The sequence below is a fragment of the Macaca mulatta genome, chromosome X (genome assembly GCF_049350105.2).
Source record: "Macaca mulatta isolate MMU2019108-1 chromosome X, T2T-MMU8v2.0, whole genome shotgun sequence".
In the NCBI taxonomy this organism is placed as follows: Eukaryota; Metazoa; Chordata; class Mammalia; order Primates; family Cercopithecidae; genus Macaca; species Macaca mulatta.
In genome coordinates, this window is record NC_133426.1 from 12,743,292 (window position 1) to 12,762,422 (window position 19,131).

Here is a 19,131-nt window from a genome sequence, read left to right on the forward strand (position 1 = left end):
AGCTGGCCACAGCTCCTCCATCTACATTTGCTAGCCCACGCTTGCAGCCAGAAAGCCTTTTAGAATGTTGCAACAAACAAAACCAAAAGCCCACAGGCCATCTCAGGCAGAGGAAACCACAGACAGACATACTGTCTTCCACAGGCTCCCAACTCTAGTTGACCCTGTTTGTGTCTAGTATTTTAAGTCTATGACCTTAGCAAAGGTTCAACATGCAGTGCCAACTGAGCAGGCAGAACCAGAAATACAGTTCTTGCCGCAGGATTTGGAGGCACAAGAATTCGATTTGAGTTCTGTGTCCACCATGTACACATTATGTAGCTGTACCTGCCCTGAGTCTTGGTTTTTTCATCTGTACAGTGGGAATGATAAGACTTAACTTACTACTCTATAGAATTGGTTTAAGATCAAACAAAAATATGTGTTCAAAGGGCTTGCTGTAGTAAACATAGTTATCCTTATTGTTAAAAGCTACCCCATTCTGGATGCCAACTGTAAAGGGTGCTTTTTATACATTAACTGGGATCACATAAAGAGCCCCACAGCTGTTGGTTATTAGGAGCATGTATGACAAATACTGTCACTTGCATACAATATCTCTTGATCCCTTTCTTCCATGCTAACATAACCTCAATTCTCTTTGCAGTAGCAGTATGCCCAGCTCTGTTCCCTAGACCTTTTTGTAGCTAGGAGAAGCCATGTGACCTGATTCTGGGCAATGAGACCTAAACAGAAATCTTCCACGAAGCCTTTGCCTCTGTGATAATAATGGCAGCAGCCACTCCAGATGGCCTGCTGCTACCATCACATTGCCTGCAGCAGGGAGGTGCAGGTGAGGCTGCAGCTCTGTGGAGCCAGTGGGACCCCACCCCTTTTGAGTTGGGGCAGGAGCTCCTTGGGTGCTGCAGCAGCCACCCAAACCTTGGCTGCAGACCCAGGCCTCCCACTTCAAGGAGCAGGTGGGAGCCCTGCCCTCCTAGGCACAGCTGCATCTGCCCAAACCGCAGCTGCAGACCCAGGCATCCCTGCACTCTTGGGGGCCTGGGAAGGCCCCCGCCCTGCTCTCACAGGCTTGGAAGTGCCCGGTCCCACTGCCTGGTTTCTCCCTGCTGTTGGCACCTGCTCCAATTTTGGATCAAAGTTGGGCCGAGCCCAGGCACCATGAGCAACAGTGGGAGGCAGACAGGTTCCTGGGCAGAAGGGGGTGGGTCCCCAATGAAGCCCCACCTTCAGGCTGGGGAAGACCTGAAGCCTGGGGACCCAGCTTCCAGTCCTGTGGACCAGAGTAGGGGGGTTGTGGTGCTTTTTCCTGGGACCGCCCATGGCTGCACATGAAGCAATCAGCACACACTTTCCCCTCTGAGGCCCATAAAAGCCCCAGGCGCAGACAGGGCAGAGCAGACGAGGGGACTACCATCTGCAGAGAGGACCTATCCTCTCACCCTCTCTGCTAATAGCAGGAGACATCAGGATGACCAGCTGCATAGAGGAGCTACCCACTCTAGGGCCTCCTCTCTGGTAAGAGCTTCAGAGACGTCCAGAGATGATGGGATGAACTGCCTGCAGAAAGGAGCTTCCCACTCCAGGGTCTCCCCTCTGCTAAGAGCTGAACACTCAATGGGACACTTTGGCTGTGAAAGGAGCTGCTCCTGCAGGTCTTCTGTGAGCTGTTCTATTGCTTAATAAAGTTCCTCTTCATCTTGTTCACCCTCCACTTATCTGCATACCTCATTCTTCTTGGTTGCGGGATAAGGACTCAGGACCTACCAAATGGCAGAACTAAAAGAGCTATAACATAAACAGGGCTGAAATGTGCCCCATGCTCACCACGCTGTGGGTGAAGAGAAGGAGAGAAGAGATGCAGCCACTCAGGGAACCCAGACCCGGGAGCTCCCCGAGCCTGGGCTGTGACTTCCTCTTGGAGGTCCTGTGGTTTCTGGTGTCGCTGAGCTTCTGAATGCCACCACATTCCCTGGTGCCAACTGGGGAAGCTGCTTGCCATGCACCTGATCAAGCCACAGCCTCGCAGACAGCCAGTGTCTGTTTCAGCACCGGGAGCTGCCTGCCCCACTGCAGCACCCAGCGTACCTGACTGTGTGCAGTGGCCAGACCCCAGGCTTGCTCATTCACACACCCCCGCCACTCCCTGCCTGGCTCACCCTTGGCAGGTGTGGAATCCAGGCTGGTAGTGTGAGCCAAGCACAGCCTGCCACGCCAAGTGAGCAGAACGAGCTGAGCAGGCCTGAGCAAAAGTCAGGCAAAGGCACCACCAGCCACAGAGGTTTCTGGCCAGAAAAGCGACACCCCTAAGATCCCATGACAATAAAAGGAGACTGAGCCAGCTGGTGTGGCCTTTCCCTTTTCTCTTCCTATTTTCCTCCTGCTTGAATACAGAAGGGATGCTTGTTACCATGAAAATGAGGGAAAGACTAAGAGAACTGCACAGACATGGACCCAGCCAGAATGGGGCACAGCTTTGATCTGAACATTGACAACTGCCTATCTTCAAAATTCTTGTTACATAAGAAAAAAAAAACCTGTAGGTTTAAGTCATTCAAGTTGGGTTTTCAATTATTTGCAGCTGAACACAACACTAAGCATACAATGTGCACGAAGCAATAAAAGAGCTGTGTCTATGGAAGTTTGATTAGTCAACTAATGCCACCTTCTCTGTGAAATCCCAGAGACTTTGAGTTCTGGTCTCTGGCTTTTCTTTTTTTCTTTTTTTAAATGTTTTTTGTTTTTGAGACAGGGTCTCACTCTGTCACCCAGGTTGGAGTGCAGTGGTGTGTATGATCACGGCTCATTGCAGCCTCGAATGAGCAGGTGATCCTGCACCCTAGGAGCAGGTAATCCTCCCACCTCAGTTTCCCAAGCAGCTGGAACTAGAGGCATGCACCACCACGCCCAGCTAATTTTTTATTGTTTGTAGAGACAGGGTTTCACTACGTTGTCCAGGCTGGTCTCAAACTCCTGGGCTCAGGGGGTCCTCCTGCCTTAGCCTCCCAAAACGCTGGGATTACAGGCGTGAGCCACCATGCCTGGCTGGTCTCTGGCTTTTCTTATGGAACCACAACAGCCTCTATAACCTTCTCCCCACCAAAGACTTTAAAAGTTATCTTCTAATGGCCAATTCTTCAAAATTAAGCATGTATTTAGTTCCCAAAACTAAGATTGGCTCTTGACATGAAGCAACTGTTTCTAAGCACATTATCCATTATTTCTATAAATCATATAAATACTGTGGAATTTAAAATATTCTGCCATTCAAACTTAATTGATTTATTACATCAAACATTCATTGGATATTTGCTAAGTGACAGGCTTTTTGGAAAGATAGGAATAAAACAAATGGCATTCACAGTCCAAGGAAAAAGATAAACTTAAAAATAAATAATGTCAAAAAGACTGAAAGGAAAACCACCGAAATATTCTTTGTGGTTATCTTGAATAAGAAGGACCCATGGGTGATTTTAATTTTCTTTTTCTGTAATTATCTTTCTTTTTCTGTTATCACATTACTGTGAGAATTAAATTTATTAACACATATATTGTGTTATGGTTAGTGCTTAGTACAAATTAGCTATTAATAACATATTTATATGCCCAATTTTATTAACACATGCTTTTATTAACACATTAATACAGAAATATCCTTTTATTACTCAGGAGTTTTTCAATCAATGCATGAATATATATTTAATTTTTTTTTAATTTGGTATATATACACAATGGAGTACTCTTCAGCCTTAAAAAGGGGGGAATGTTGCCATCTGAAATAATATGGGTGAATTTGGAGGACATTATGCTAAGTGAAATAAACCAGGTACAGAAAGACAAATGTTGCATGAACTCACTTTTATATATGGAATCTAATAAACTGGAACTCAAAAAAGTAGAAAGTGAAATGATGATTCCCTGAGACTCGGGATGGTGGAGACGAATAGGGAGTTGTTGATCAAAGAGTACAAAGTTTCAGATAGACAGGATAAGTAGGTTTTGAGATTTATTGCACAGTAGGGTGACTATAGTAAACAATCACGTGTATTTCAAAATAACTAAGAGTATATTTCAAACGTTTTACCCGAAAAAAATGATAGATAAGTGAGGTAATTGGTATGTTAGTTAACTTGACTTAATCATTCCATGTTATAAACAAATATCAAAACATCACATTGTACCAGGTATGGGGTTTCTTCATGGGGTGATGAAAATATTCTGGAATTAGAAACTGGTAATGATTGAACAACTTTGTGAACCTACTAAAAACTGCTGAATTATATATTTTAACACCATGAATTTTATGATATGTGAATTATATCTCAATTTAAAAATGGATTCTTAGACTGGTTATCTTTTAAATTATATATTATAGGACTAGAGCCCTATAGCAAAGTCAACTCTGTATTTTACAAAATTGTAAGGGTTCCTTTTTCACCATAGTTCTCACTTAGATGTTAATAGTCCCTTAAATGGAAATGACATCGTATTTATATCCACCATGGTTTTTACTGACCTCTGTCTCATGAGTTGTGTTCCCTTCCTTTCACAGTGACATTTGGTGAGCATTTTTACAACTTTCTTCTGGAAGTTCAATAAAGGCCAGGAAATATAAAGCCTAAGATACCTGGTGAAAAATGGTCTCCTAAAATATAGTAATTATTTTGTATTTTTGATTTTGAAGTTGTATAAGTTTTATGGTTTGGGTTTTTTTTTTTTTGAAAGGGCTAATCCAGCTTCTTTCTTTTTATAGTTATAGGCCCAGAGATTGTAGTGAGGGCAGTAAAACACTCCCACTGCCGGCTGCTGCTGCTGCGAGGCACCTCCCAGGCACAGAGGCAGGTAGAGTAAACAGATTGCCTTATCAAAAGATAAAGCCAGAGGTTTGGCCCAGAGGGAGGCTGAGAAGGGCAGTGCCCGGAAGGTGAGGGTTTGCCCATGATAAACCATATCCTGGGGCCTCTCCCACTCCCCACAAGGGAGGGCCAATTTCATCATGACCACAGCTCCAAAGAATCTTCTTCTATTAGCAAGGCATCTCCAGGGTGAGAGCCGATACTGGAGGCCTGTGCTCCCCTCTGCTGTGTGGTTTTTAGACTACATGTCTTGAGGATCTCAAACATTCAAATACTGGTTTGTCATGTCAAGAAGTTTGCCCCAAGTGCCTTCATTGATGGACAGAGAAGGCATTTACTTCCGGGTTCTTGGGCGGGTAGGGGAGGGAGAGGTTACTTTTCTCCTTGAGCCGTGCGTGGAAAGTTCAATAAGGAATCAGACTCACTTTGCATGAGGGAGTTTGGGGACTCTCTGTCAGGAATTTTTAATTGTCCCAAGCCCTCTGTAAAGCAGGGATGGCCCTTCACCCAGGGTGGGACAGGGCCACACCTACAGTCCAGGAATGGCACATTGTGAGGGACATTTGACTCACTTCATGTAGCAACCTTGTTCTTGAAAAGTTCTGTTTAAATCAAATTGTTCTGGAAGGACTAGCTGCTTAGAAGAATCCAGAACTGTATTCCTTCATAATTGGAAAAACCAGGGAGACCCCTATAAATCAGCAATTTGGAAAATTAGAATTATTTTCAGATGTGCTATCACTGAAGTCTGTCTGTCTGTATGGGGAGAACGATGAGGGGGATTGAATATCTTTTTTCCTCAATAAACTTGAAGTTGTGTGAGGTCAAAACACTGAGTCTTCCATCATTTCACCTCCAGTCCCCAGCCTAGTGCCTGGGGTATAGTAGAGGTTCCCAGATATGTGCTAAATGAACGAATACATAAAGATTACATTATTTTCCTTAATAGTCAAAATAACCTTTGAGGTATGTGTCATTATCTGTTTACAGGCGAGGAAGCTTTGGCTGTTGTGAATTAGCTAATTTGCTCAAGATCATCCAGTAGATGAGAACTAAGGATGGGATTAAACCCAAGTCTATGAGTTCTGAATCAATGCAAAAAAATGAGGTGTGGAGAGAAGATACTATGCACCTCACCTCCATAATCCTACCACTCAAAGATAACTAAATTAACCACCGTTCAACTTTTGACATATTGGTATTAATTCACAAAATAGGTTTAAAGTACTTTTTGTCACATAAATTATCTTTTAAGGGTAATAATATAAAGAGATTATGTCATCACATATTCCTGTATAGCAGTGCTTCCTGAAGTGTGGTCCAAATATCAGCAGCATCACCATCCCCTGGGAACTTGATAGAAATACAAATTCCTAGACCCCATCCTAGATTTACTGAATCAGAAACTCTGAGGGGGTGGAGAGGAACAGCAATCTGTGTTTTATTTAACAAGCTTTCTGGTTTGAGCCCCACTGATGTATAGTATTTTATCATATACGTCTTAGCTCTGACTACTATAACAAAATACTACAGACTGGATGGCTTGAACAACAGATATTTTTTTCTCACAATTCTGGAGGCTAGGAAGTCCAAAATCAAGGTTCCTGGTGAGGACACTCTCCTGGCTTGCAGATGTTTCTTGCTGTATCTTCCCACCTCATATTACAGAAAGAGGAAGAGAGGGAGATGAGGGCTCCACCCTCATTACATCATCTAAACCTAGTTACCTCCCAAAGGCTCCCACTTCTGAACACTATCACATTGGGGGTTAGGGCTTTAACATATGAATGTGGGGGAAACAAAAACAGGCCACTGAGCAGCCCTTAAACAATATTTTTTTTCTTGTAAAAATTGTGGTCATAGGCCGGGCGCGGTGGCTCAAGCCTGTAATCCCAGCACTTTGGGAGGCCGAGACGGGCGGATCACGAGGTCAGGAGATCGAGACCATCCTGGCTAACACGATGAAACCCCGTCTCTACTAAAAAATACAAAAAAGTAGCCGGGTGAGGTGGCGGGCGCCTGTAGTCCCAGCTACTTGGGAGGCTGAGGCAGGAGAATGGCGTAAACCTGGGAGGCGGAGCTTGCAGTGAGCTGAGATCTGGCCACTGCACCCCAGCCTGGGCGGCAGAGCAAGACTCCGTCTCAAAAAAAAAAAAAAAAAAAAAAAATTGTGGTCATAAACATCCTTATAACCAAACCTTTGGGCATATCTACAATTATTTCTCTAGGATAGATGTAAGAGATATAATTGCTAGGTCAAAGGGTATGGACAATTGTAAACACCCATGATTTTTTTTGCTACAAGATTACAGGGTCAGTGCAAGGTGGACTGTGGTCTGGAACTAATATCGTCTCACTCCACAACTTCCTGATGCCTTTGTGCAGGTGACCTCATCAAAGATTTGAACATTTCACAGCAGAATTTGGAGCAGGCTGTGGATATCCAGATGCCTGTGCAGGAAACCATTAGGTCATAAGGAAGGTTTTGAGGCTGAAGAAAATGGAGGAGAAAGATAAGATGAAAATCAGAGAGAGCACCCCATAAATAAGCAATAAGCCGAGGAAGTTATAGCAAATTCAGCTCGCTTGAGGATCAACTGTGATTAAATTTAAATGCAAGGAAAACCTAAAGCAAAATTTAAACCCCACAGTGATGAGGAATTTCATATTAGCACTTGCATTAAAATTCCTTACTTCATACAGATAAGGAAATTATTAAAACACAACATTCCAAACATTATAAATGTTTCCAGAGACATTTGAGTCATTTTATAAAAATAGACTTTTTTTCTTATTACTAAGAGTGGGTATCAAAAGTTAGAAATGGAAACCAGAAACCCCACTCCAGGACTGGTGATACATGACAAGGGACTTACATGTTCCTCGAGCAAGTCCCTGTTCAGATGAGGGTCATTGTTTGAGGCTCAAATGACAAAGCAAATGAGAGACAGAACAAAACCAAATTGACAATGAGCTTGTGCCCAGCAGATACTAAGAGCTAGACTGTGCTCTCTCTTAGATATCACTTCTGACCTGTAAAAAGTGCTGTTATCCCACAGAACAAAGTTCTATTCACAACTATGTTGCTTCCAGGTGCATGACCTTGGGCCAGATCACTCTCTTAGCCCCCATGTCCTCATTCATGAAGTGAGAACACAGATATCTGCCCTTGTTTATCTCCCAGGATTATGGTGGGCATGAAATAGTAGCTCTGAAAATGCTTCATAAAGAATGGCATACTGGTAGGTATTGCCATTGTAAAAAGTAGACTTGACAAGGCAGTGCCAAGGCTGAGAGATGGGTTTTAGTCTCGATTGTGCCACTAATTTGTGGCTTTGGGTAAGCAACTAAAGTAGATCCTGGTGGTGCCCCCTACTCACCTTCTCTTTATTGGGCTCCTCCCCCAAATGCTAGGTGCTCACAGCTGTCCCCTTCTCCAGAGAATTGCTTCTGGTCAAAGGGAGTTGCCTTGTTTCCTCCCTACCTCCCTGCAGCCCACAGCTGGGGGGATGCTGAAAGCAGACCCTCCTGCCTCAAGACATGACTCTACAGTGCTTTTTATACACCAGAGCTCTCCATGCTGATCACACACTCACAGTTCCAGAGGCTGGGAAGTCCAAAAGCAAGGTTGAAACTAAGCTTAGCCCCTTGGCTTGTTCCTTCCCCTGCTCTGCTGGCTTCCTTGCTCCTTTTCTCCTGAGAATATCCAGAGTGTCAACTCAATAATTCTCATGCACCTAAATCCTGATATCAGGGTCTGCTTCTAGAAAACCCAATGTAAGACATTACACTTTCTTAGCTTCCTTCTGCTTATTTCTATGGTTTTGCTTCAGAGCAATTCCTCAATTCAAAGAGTTTGAAAGTTCTGGTCACTATTGTGCTCTGTGATTCCTATACCAAGACAAGCATCATCAGTCTCCTGGTTAAACACTCATTTCTTTTTTTTTTTTTTTGAGACAGAGTCTCGCTTAGTCGCCCAGGCTGGAGTGCAGTGGCGCGATCTCGGCTCACTGCAAGCTCCGCCTCCCGGGTTCACGCCATTCTCCTGCCTCAGCCTCCCGAGTAGCTGGGACTACAGGCGCCCGCCACCTCGCCCGGCTAATTTTTTGCATTTTTAGTAGAGACGGGGTTTCACAGTGTTAGCCAGGATGGTCTCGATCTCCTGACCTTGTGATCCGCCCGCCTCGGCCTCCCAAAGTGCTGGGATTACAGGCGTGAGCCACCGCGCCCGGCATAAACACTCATTTTTATACCAAATGTTGCTCTTTAAAATTACCTTGGTGCTTCTCATATTACTTGCATCTTGATTAGATTCTACTTTTCATACAAAATGGCCCCAAGAAATGACTGGAAAATGACTCTCTCTATATAGGTTATGGGGATTCAATCAGGATGGTGGAAGAAATTGTAAAATTATAAGGAAATAAACACAAACCCTCTTGGAATGCCTGGGGGTTTGCATAGCATTTGGCTGAAGGCAGCTGAATTCTCTTAAAAGCTTAGGGCCTAGATACAAAGAAATGTAAAGTAGTTTACCTAAATAACTTGTTTACAAATGTGGTCCTAAAACCAACCTTTGATGAACTGTGGGTGCATAATTGCTCTCTACTGGGGGGTTGGGGGGTGGCAACCAGGTCAATTACCCTCTAGTGGTGTTTACTCAAGACCTTTGTCATTTAATCTATACTGAATAAATGCAAGCTTCACTGGCTGAACGGGGCCATGGCTGCTACTCTTTACTATACCTTCCTTTGTGTCTGTGAGGGGCCTAGACCCTTAACTGGACTGACAGGCAGAATATCTGTGTCAATGTATTTTATTCATCCATCATTGGGTCAGGGCCTGTGGGACGGACCCCACAATAGGTGAAACACAAGTACAAATGCTCCTCAATTTACAATGGGATTACATCCCAATAAACTCACTGTAAATTGAAAATATTGTAAGTTGATAATGCATTTAATACACTGAACACCATACCTTAGCCCAGGCTACCCTAAACATGTTCAGAACATTTACATTAGCCTACAGTTGAGCAACATCATCTGACACAAAGCCTATTTTATAATCTTTAGAATCTGATATTTATAATAATGTAATACTACAAGAATATCTCATATAATTTATTGAATACAGTACTGAAAGTGAAAACACAATGGTTTTGCACCATTGTAAAGTCAAAAATCATAGGTTCACCATCGTAAGTCAGGGACCATCTATAATCCTTAGCAAATTAACTCAAAAGTCAGTCAGTTTTGTTGAGCCAACCAAGTCATAGCCCTTATTGATTCTTTCCCCAGGAGTGTAAATGAACACCCTGTTCTTTTAGTTTTGTTTATAAAATGCTCTTTCCCCAACCAGGCAGTCTTCTATAGCTTGGATGAAATCCCAGAGGGCCATGTCTGTGAGCACAATTGTGTTGTTACTGGAACCTCCCAGGCTGCAGACATGACTACTGTTTCAGTAGGGAGAGTTTCCCATAGTAACCTTCACATGGGACCTGTTGACAGGAGAAGGCAGGAAAATGGTCTAGTCTGTGGCATTTAATAGAAGTCTTCCCATAATTACCTCTCAGTGGCCTATGATAAACACAATAATCATATCTGAAATGTTAGCACATCACATCATACTTCTAAGGAATTGTTAATACCTAGAAAATATAATTCACTAGCAAGTGTTTCTCTGCGCCTTCAAAAATGGACAACATAAGGCTATGAGCTTAGAAGCCTCACTAGATGGCTGTCAGGCAAGTGAATTCCCAAAGTCTCCGAGCTTCCCTGAAGTTTCCCTAGCTGCACAAACATTGGTGCTATACTCTATCCTTAAGCTAAGAAAATACAAAATAGAAGAAAATGGCAAAAAACAATTCTGATTTTTACATTTCTCCTGAACCCCAGAATCATCCCTTTGTTCCCTTCATTCTTCTAACAGGTAACTTGAAATAGACCAAATGGGCAAAGAAAGAGATGATTTTAAAAGCAAAGAAAACCCAGTCTTTGCTTTTAAGTTAGTAATAGTTAAGTTAGAGCAATAAGACAAGGCTAAGATGGACATCATTATGCACATTTCTCAGATATAGAAGTGGAGGCTGGAAGAACTTGACTGATTGGTATGGGGTCACCCAGCTGCCCAAGATACAGCTGAGACTCAAACCCAGACATCCCATTTTTGAAAAATACATTTTATTGTGTATATTTAAGGTTTATAACATGATGTTAAGAGATAGATATATACAGCCAAATGTTTACTATAATGAAGCAAATTAACATATCATCATCTCACATAGTTACTTTTTAAATGAAAAAAGCAGCTATAATCTACTTATTTAACAAAAATCCTTAATACAATTTATTAACTATAGTCCTTATAGTTGTACATTAGATCTCTAGCCTTGTTCATCCTACCTAACTGCTATTATTCAGCCATTAAAAAAGAGATCCTGCCATTTGCCACAAGATGTACAGACCTGGAGGACATTTTGCTAAATGAAATAAGCCAGGCACAGAAAAACAAATACTGCATGATCTCACTTATGTGTGGAATCTATAAAAAGCAACAAAGGTGAAATATACAGAGTTAGAGAATAAAACAGTGGTTGGTGAAGGGAGGGAGGAGAGGAAATGGGGAGTTTTAGTTCAATGGATATAAAGTAACAAGACTAGATCTCTGATTCTGGGTCAACCCTCTTTCTACTGACTCTAATTGACTGTACAGGAGTGAGGTGTATACTGGCTGTATTCTATGGCTATAGAATAAACTAGATAGAAAAGAGAGACAATCAAAGTCACAAGAAAAATCTAGGGATGACATGGTGGAAGTCTAGAATATGGTTGCTGTGAAGCTATTAAACATCTATATTCGAGGCACCATTTTCTGATCAGTGAGGCACCATTTTCTGATCAGTGAGCAAACCAATTCTACCATCCAGGGATTCTATTGTGTATTTCTTTGGGGGAAAAAAAAGAAATGTACTATGTGTTCAACACTGTGCTAAGTGCTGTAAGTAGCTAAAGTATATAAGAGTGTGACCTCAAATAACTTACACTTTTCTTGGAAAGAAGTTTTATAAAACAACTGTAGTTACTAGGAAGAATTCCCACAATAGCCATGCCATCAGCTGCATGATCACATCATTCACAGTAGTATAGAAGACACTTAAGGAAGTTTAGTCCTATTGCAAGGATGGGGGCAAGGAGGGAGCTTGTCAGTTGGCCCAAGTTAAGTAAACTCTTGGAAGAATTTTTAAATTATACGTTACAGATGCTTACCAGGCACATTGTGCCCATGTTATGTGTGCCTGTCAGTGAATACATGCTGAGCTTTTTTCCTGAAGAAATAGGAGCTTCTTGCCTGTTATATCTGTTCAAGAAAATGATCTAAGTTAAAGCAGGCAACCCAAAGTGAAATATCTGAATAATTGGTGAAAGCAGCTCTAGGGAGGATCAGCTATAGAGGTCTGTATCTGTGCTGTAAGATGTCTGGTTTATGAAGTAACCAGAGGGAACGGATCAACTCCTCCACTCCATTCCACCAACTGAATATTCTACGAGCAATTGTTCTACCAGGTCCTCCATGAAATGGCATCTAAGGACATATTTTTTGCCAAGACATCAGTACATTGGATTTCATTCCTTAGGAATTTATGCCCCAAGATTTTTATTTGAAATGCTTCTGTTATTATTTAGACTTAGTTCTGGGGGAAAATAAAAAGAATACAGGAATAGATATTGGCAGACTAGCACTGACATTGTCTGGAACTTTTTGTGAAGTTTCCTCAGGCCTCTCCCAAGCATCTCTGTGCAAAAGTCACTTTTCTTTTCCTATTGTATCTCCCTCCCCCACTTCTTTAGGTGATAAATAAATGCAGTGAGTGGTTAATAAATATTACCTAAGATGAGTTGGGTCATGGTTCCCATAACCATCACCATAGCTTGCTGATTCCTGCCCCGGAACTTGCTACTGCTCATTCTGACCCAAACAGAATGCCAGTGTCTTCCTCTAGCTTACTCCAAATCCCACTCACTATAAGAGCCCAATCCCAGGCTCATCTTTCAGAAGCATCATGAGACCTAGAGCTAGACAGAAGTGTCTAGACTGTAGAGGATCCCTGGTTCACTACATATGAAGTGGGGCCCTGGTATTTATTAAATATTTTCCAGGTGATTCTGATGACCAGCCAGAGTTGGTAATGACTAGTTTAGCTTTTCCTTGGTGGTTCTCAGTGTGTGATGAGCCATGACCTTCACTGGGAACTTGTTAGAGATGGAAAATTTCAGGTCTCCCCCTTAGACCTACTGAATCAGAAACTATAGAAATGGGAACCAGCAATCTGAGTATTCGCAAGTCCCAGGGGGTTCAAGTCTGTGAACTACTGGTTCATTTCCAAGGTGCCGTCTCTCCAGCCATAGGGGAGTCTATGTTTTAAATGTTCCACAGACATTTGTGATGCCAGCTCAGTCTGGGGAAGCACTTAGCGAAGAAAGCCAAGACCCAGGAAGTTACATGGCATGGCCAAGTTCATAGTCATGTAGTGACCTAACCAAGGTCTAGACAGTTCTAACTGACTCCTGATTCTCAGTTAGAACTCAGGCCTAGTCTGTGCTTTCAGCCTGCGAGGCATCCAGCTTCTGAGAGCTCTTCCATCTCTAAACTCTCATTAATATTTACTATGCTCTTTATCACTCCTTTGAACTCCAAACCAAATTCTGCCTTGCCTTTCTCATTAACTTTTCTTAAGATTCAAGCTGGGGCAGGGTGTGGCCTCCTAGTACAAGGCATGCTGTCAATATTTGTCTTCTATGAGCTCTTTGGGCAAAGCAGCTATCCCAACTCCCACTTTCCCACCCCTGCTCCTGTCCTTATCACAGCAGTGAGCAGTCTGTTTGCCTATCTCTCCCCCTCTAGTTGAGAACAGAAGGCTTAATATTAACAGAATGAATTGAATACACCTGTCTATCAGTCGGCTTTAATTATATAGTGTTATCAGTACTGCTTTACTTTTTATGGCTGAATAATTTTCCATTGTATGGATAGACCATATTTTGTTTATCCATTCATCCACTGATGAATATTTGGGTTGTTTCTACCTCTTGGCTATGGCGAATGGTGCTACTATGCACACGCATGTACAAGTATTTGTTTCTGTCCCTACTTTCAATTCTTTTGGTAGCCTACACAATTTTAAACATAGGGTGGATACATGTTTTGGTGGGTGATAAGGGACAGTAGGCACCTATTTCACCAGAGGGGTGGCCCCCAATGGACAATGCAGTGTCATGCTTACCTTCACAAACATAGTCACATATTTTGTCCTCTTTTGGGGTCTCACATCATTATTCTTTTGTAAAAACCCAAATAGCTATAGTGGAGAAGTTGCGGGGACTCTAACTCAAAGGTGGGGACCCAGAGCAGCTTTCAATTTACATGAGTGACTCATTCCTGATGAAGGACTTCCACAAAACTAGCACAGTGTCAAGGGAAGGGTTTTTTTGCTTCCTCTACTTAATTATAACTTCCAGTTTTTCAGGAAGGAGAAAAAGATTATTATTAGTGTGAAAAAGCCCCAGATATTAGACAGCAGCTCAGAAAATATGTTCTGAGAATAGTTTTCATGACTGAGAAAATGAATTTCCATTTAACATGACTGTTAACTGAAGAATTCCAGTCTTAGGCCCATGTACCCAGCTGTGGTAAATAAAAATTTCCCTAGTTTTGGGGTGTGTAAAGAAAACACGGCTTATCTCCAGTGGCTACCAAAAGGAAACAAACACAAAAAGAAATGGAAGCTGTGAAATGCTAACATCTCTTCAGAGACTTGGAGCCATTTCCAGAAGCCTGGGCTTCTCTTTGTAGTCTGGTTGCTATGGCTCTGTCTTCGTTACTGCAAAATACCGTCTGATATACTCTGGTAAGTGGTTACATGAAAGAGTCGATAACCACAGAGGTGCTGGCAGATCCCTATCTTTCAGGTTCTCCTCTCAGCCTGAAGCTTTCTGACAAAATCTTTCCTCCCAGCTTCTTATTGCTTCTGGAGCTCCCAGTAATTAAAGAGACACAGGAAGAAATGAAAGAAAATGCCACTCAGAAGGAATCAAAGAAAATAACACTCAGAACACATCAGCCAGTTCTCTGCTGAAGCTGTCAGGGGTTGTGTGTGGCAGGAATACCAAGCTGAAGGTGGGCTGAATTTTGATTTAAAAGAAGTTTAGACCTTGCAAATATTCTGTCTGGATAGCACACATTGTGGGTTAAGATGTGTGAGAGTCTCCAGTCTTCAGATGCAAGTTGAGCTCATTATGATCGATGTGAATCTGCATGTTAAAAGGAGACTCGTTGCTGTGGGCAGTAATGCAGGGAGCTTCTTGAAATTGCCTTTGCGAAAATTATATCAGTGAGAAAAGTTTTAACAGTGAGCTGAGCTAACCCACCCCACATTTTGCCTTTCTCTTAATTACTCCTGGGCTTTTGGACCAAGCTGATTTTGAGAGACATTTAGGCTATAGTTTAAATGATGAAAAGCCTCCCATAAAACTGAATCGCTTTTGTAACGCTAATGGAAGGCCATCAGGCTGCAGGGAGGAGAGGAGCCTGAGTTCTGCTAAGATGCAAACATGAACCATAGACAGCCATTATTCCAGAGGTTATAAGATATGCAATTTCCCCAATTACTCCTGCAAATAACATCACTATTGTAGAACTTAAGATTGGCCTTTTGAGATATCTTTTCAGGCTTTTTGTATGTCTGACACCCATGGCTCCACCTGGACCCTCCAACCCTGCTCCTGTGGTCCCACCCAGAAGCGATTCAGCACACAGGAGAACAGCTGCAACTGGCTATGATTTCATCTCTGCTCCAACCAACCAGCTGCAAGCCTAGCCACCCCCACCCCCTTCCCCCAAAGTTGCCTTTGAGGAACCCCTAACTTGGAAGCTTTGGAGAATGATTGGAGTACTGACTCCATCTCCCATGTGGTATGGCCAGCCTGTCTATTAAACTCTTTGCTACAATACCATGGTCTTTCTTTGTGCAGGGGCAGGAAAGAACCCCTTGGGCCATTACATCCTAAGAAAACATTAAGAGTATCGTGGCTAACCACTGTCTTCTCTCTGAAGCCTCTTCTCATCTATGAATGGATCTGTGACCATTTCTGCTTTGGCCTCCTTCTGAAACCGCCTTTGCAAACATCATGACAGTGAGAGAAGTCTAGCATGGCTGATTCCATCTTGCTTCTAGCCTCACAATCTGGCTATTCTTGCTCATTCCTGGGCATAGGCCAAGCTAACCGTGGGAGGAATTTAGTTTACAGTTTAACTTTGAAGCAAGGATGATAATAGTCCCTCCCAGACCCCCTCCTTGTTCAGGGACTAAAACTACTTTTGTAAAACTAATACAGGGCCACAAGATTAGGATTATGGGAGAGGCCTGAATTCTGCTGAGATATAGATATAAACGATAACCAGCCATTGTTCCCTAACTTGCTATTTTATTTTTATTTTTTAAAGAGACAGGGTCTCACTATATTGCTCAGGCTGGCCTTGAACTGCTGAGCTCAAGAGATTCTCACACCTCAGCCTCCCAAAGTGTTGGAATTACAGATGCAAGCCACCATGCCCAGCCTCCTAGCTTGCTTTTCTGTAATCCCTTACTACTCAGGAGTCATGTGGCAGAAATTACAAGATTTGTGACTTCCCCAATTGCTCCTGTAGATAACATCACTGTTGTAGAATCTAAGATTGGTCTTTTGAGATGGTTTTCAGATTTTTGTATTCTGACAACCAACTGACTCTACCCCAACCCATGACTCATGACTCAATCAGTCCTGTGGCCCCCACCCAGAGGCTGAGTCAGCAGATAAGGATTGTTTTCCACACCCCTACAATCTCTTTCCTAACCAATCTGCATTCCCAATCCTTAGCCCCCTGCCTGCCAAACTATCCTTGAAAAACCCTACCCTCCAAGCTTTTGGGGAAGCTGATTTGAGTACTAAACTCTTGTTCTTCCACTTAGCTGGCCCTGTGATTATTAAAGTCTTTCTCTACTGCAATACCACTCTCTCAGTGAATTGGTTTTATCTGTGCAGTAGGCCAGAAGAACCCATCAGGTGATTGTACTTTCCTTCTTTCCCAGTGGAAAAGGGGTTCCTCATCCAGTCCTTGGGCCCCCAAGAAGCTTCCCTCTTTTTGTAAATCAGTTTTATTGTAGTATAATTTATGTACAGTAAATGGTATCCATTTATAGTATACAATTTGCTGAGTTTTGACATCCGTGAAACCACTGCCATGATCAAGATACAATATTTCCATCACCTCCAAAAGTTTCCTTGTGCCTCTTTGCTGTTCATTCCTTTCTCTCTGCTTCTAACCTTAGGCAACCACTGATCTCCTTTCTGTCACTATAAGTTAGTTCACATTTTCTAGAATTTCATGTAAGTGTACTTATGTAGTACGTACTCTTTTATGTCTGGCTTTTTTACTCAGCATAATGATTTTACAAGTCATCCATTTTGTGGGTAGTGGCAGTTGATTGTGCCTTTTCATTACTGAGTTGTATTGCATTGTATGGATGCACCAGTTTTTGTTTAAGCATTTTCATGATGGTCGAGCTGTTTCTAGTTTGTGACTATTGTTTCTCCTCTATCTTTAATTGCTTTCCCTCTTCTGCCTCTACCCCTTAATACAGAGATATGCTCAAGTCTCTTTCATTTAAAAAAATATTTTCTTGACCCAGCAACTTTAGGTGCTCAGTCTCAGGACAGTTTGGGATTTTCTAGTGTATTCTGGGGATTTCTAGGCATAAATTCTGAATAAACCTGGCATGTAAATTCAAGTGGTCTGTTGCAGTCATGGGACAAGATTATCTTTCCAGATATAGTCTATCTAATCTGGACATTTCTCAGAGCTGGCCTACAGTCTCTGGAAGTGGCTGCCTCAGACTGGCATCCCCCTGGGTTATTTTTCTTCCTCTTTCTGGACCGAATAACCATTCTGTGCCCCAGTTTATCCCCTGGAAATCAGGAAGTATCTTTACTTATAATTATTTAAAATTATAACTAAGTTAAAATTAGTGAACCAGGTAAAAATCAAAGAATATTGTCATGGATGGTTTATTACTCCATTCTCACACTGCTATAAAGAAGTAGCTGAGACTGACTAATTTATAAAGGAAAGAGGTTTAATTGACTCACAGTTACACATGACTGAGGAGGCCTCAGGAAACTTACAATCATGATGGAAGGTGAAGGAGAAGCAAGTACCTCTTCACAAGGCAGCAGAAGAGAGAGAAAAGTTTAGGGGAAACTGCCATTTATAAAACCATCAGATCTCCTGAGAACTCACTATCATGAGAACAGTGTCAGGCCTCTGAGCCCAAGCCAAGCCATTGCATCCCCTGTGACTTGCACGTCCGCCCGCCCAGATGGCCTGAAGTAACTGAAGAATCACAAAAGAAGTGCAAATGCCCTGCCCTGCCTTAACTGATGACATTCCACCACAAAAGAAGTGAAAATGGCCGGTCCCTGACTTGAGTGATGACATTACCTTGTGAAAGTCCTTTTCCTGGCTCATCTTGACTCAAAAAGCTCCCCCACTGAGCACCTTTTGACCTCCACTCCTGCCCACCAGAGGACAACCCCGTTTGACTGTAATTTTCCTCCCGAATAGCTGGGATTACAGGCATGCACCACCAAGCCCAGCCAATGTTCTAATTTTTTTTAGTAGAGACAGGGTTTCTCCATGTTGGTCAGGTTAGTCTCAAACTCCTGACCTCAGGTGATCCACCCACCTTGGCCTCCAAAAGTACTGGGATTACAGGTGTGAGCCACTGCACATGGCCAGGGCAGTCAAATCCTAAAGCTCCAAAATGATCTCCTTTGATTCCATGATGATGATGATGATGATGATGATGATGATGATGATGATGGTGATGATCACTAGTCAAGGAGTCTTCCTCTTTGTTGTGTCTCTGTGGTAGAATAAAGGCCCCCCAAAATGACCATATCTTAATCTCTGAAACCTGTGAATATGTTGCTTTACCTGAGAAATTGGACTTCACAGATGTGGTTAAGGTTCTTGAGATGGGAACATTATCCTGGATTACCTTGGCGGTGGGCCTGATGTACCACAAGGATCCTTATAAAAAGTGGGGATTGAAAGATGTTATGCTTTGCAGATGGAGGAAGGGGCCACAAACCAAGGAATGCCAGCAGCCTTTAGAAACTGAAAAGGGCAAGGAAATGGATTATCTCCTAGAGCCTCCAGAAGGAACCAGACCTGCTGA

General features: G+C 42.6%; 1 long non-coding RNA gene across 1 annotated transcript in view; it reads right to left on the reverse strand.

Annotated features, from left to right (window-relative positions):
- LOC106995159 (uncharacterized) overlaps nt 1-19,131 on the reverse strand; it is a 34,774-nt gene that overhangs the window by 7,079 nt on the left and 8,564 nt on the right. Inside the window, exon 3 of the long non-coding RNA XR_001441914.3 lies at nt 1,828-18,816. This is a non-coding gene — a long non-coding RNA (uncharacterized LOC106995159). The remainder of the gene's footprint in view (nt 1-1,827; nt 18,817-19,131) is intronic.